Source organism: Cynoglossus semilaevis, chromosome Z (genome assembly GCF_000523025.1).
Source record: "Cynoglossus semilaevis isolate Cse_v1.0 chromosome Z, Cse_v1.0, whole genome shotgun sequence".
NCBI classification, from domain to species: domain Eukaryota; kingdom Metazoa; phylum Chordata; class Actinopteri; order Pleuronectiformes; family Cynoglossidae; genus Cynoglossus; species Cynoglossus semilaevis.
This window is the reverse complement of record NC_024328.1, coordinates 11,777,638-11,779,666: the sequence shown is the minus strand read 5'-3', so window position 1 is coordinate 11,779,666 and position 2,029 is coordinate 11,777,638.

Here is a 2,029-nt window from a genome sequence, read left to right as displayed (position 1 = left end):
TTCCACTTTGGAAGCAACACTGATTGACAATCAATTTCACATGCTGTTGTGCAAATGGAACAGACAACAGGTAGAAATTATAGGCAATTGGCAAGACACACTCAGTAAAGGAGTGGTTCTGCAGGTGGTGACCACAGACCACTTCTCAGTTCCGATGCTTTCTGGCTGATGTTTTGGTCACCTTTGAATGCTGGCGGTGCTTTTCACTCTCACTTGTTCAGCACATTCAACTATAGAAAGAACAAAGTATTTATTAAAAATATTTCATTCATTCAGATCTACAACGTGTTACTTTAAAAAAGAAAATCATCTCCATCTAGTGTCGCTGACCTGAGTCTGAGTTATGCGCACGTCACACAACAATGTTACGATGTTTAGATGGTTGTTGCTGCCTGATCTTTTCAAACCGCATCCTTTTATTGCCCTACATGACAGATGCTAGGAAACAAACGCAGGAGACCACAAGACCCCGGGGGTGGTCTGGATCCGCCTCTGAGGGCTAATTCGTTTGGAGTCTTTACACTGAACAATGTGCATTTGCACAGGAAATAATTAGCATAATAAACCATGTGCACGGAGGAGATCATGGGCCATGACAGCAAGCTCATAACGTCTGTCTTCATTCCCACTCCGGGGGCTTCAGAAAAAAAAAAGCAATTACTTTACAGTTAAAAAAAATCATGTTTTCAAAAGGCTCTGTTTGTTTTAGTTCTTTGTCACCCTTCACGTCTAGTCTGCGCAAGTGTGTCACTGTTTTATTTTGAGAAAGCAAACCTGCGTGTTTACACAGTTAATGCAAACACATTCGGGTATACTGATGATCTGTTGGTAACTTGGCAACAAGCACCTATTGCCCTTTGCAATTGGTTCATTAAAACAATTTACAAGTCTAGAGTTTGGAGTATTGGAATAAACATGCCGAGGAACGGACAGGCTCTCCTGGACTTTGTCAAACAGGATACATGTAACGTTCTATTTATCTGTAGTGCAGTGTAAAAAACAAGCGATACACTGGAAACACTGGACCAGTTTGTGATGAGTGGAAGAAGATAAACATTCTTGATGCTACTGTAGGTGAAGAAAAACGGCAACAATGTTTGGTGGCGAAATTACCTTGGAAATAATAGCCACTAACATGGGCCGGTTTAGTTTTCCTTCCTAAAGATCGGATCAGTAACACATGCGGTACACACGTGGCACAGACCACCAGGCACCACAACCAGCAGTCTGGGGTTGACAGATAACATACACAGTGCTCTGTCCGCCAGATCCAGCTGCTGATAACATTTCAAATCACAGTGAATGTGAAACACGTGGACGCAAAGGTCATCTGAGAGCCTCTGAAAAAAATCCAACTTAACCTACTCAGCATTACACAGAGTTCCTGAATGGAGTGACGTCTTCAGGTGAACAAAAGCACAGCCGATTCTTTCTGGTTCCCTTAAAGAGAATCCAAAAAATGTTTTACCTTGAAGGCTATAGAATTATTAATAATTCACACTAGACGTGGCCCACAACCCAAGGCTGTAGTGCACATCTTTGAGAGGATCCTTAAGAAGACAGTGTTTAAGTAGAGTGTCATGATGTCTTAACCAAATGGAAAACCATAAAGCAGCTAACACTGAACTAAACCTGTCTTTCCCATCATTCAGACGGCCACCTTTTTTCAGCACCACGGACAGTTACACTGTGGTAAAAGAGAATGCACTTTGTATCCATGGATGATCAATTACTGTATAAAACAGACCAAAACAAACACACCCTCTGCACTGATTCTCATGCACTGGTATCGCAGAGTTTGACTGGTACCTGTCTTCGTTTTGAAGAGTTTCGCCCAGTAGCAGGTCCCTGAAGCGGTAACGGGGTGGAAGAGGAGGCACTTCTGTGTCCATTTCTGCCATATTCAGAGCCGAGATGTCCAGGATCACGCCAGAGTTGCTAGTGTTGTTGTTCTGCACGGTATCAGAGGAACGCCTGGAGGGGGAGGGATGGGGGGGGGGGGGTTTTTTGACCCCCCCCCCCCACAAGA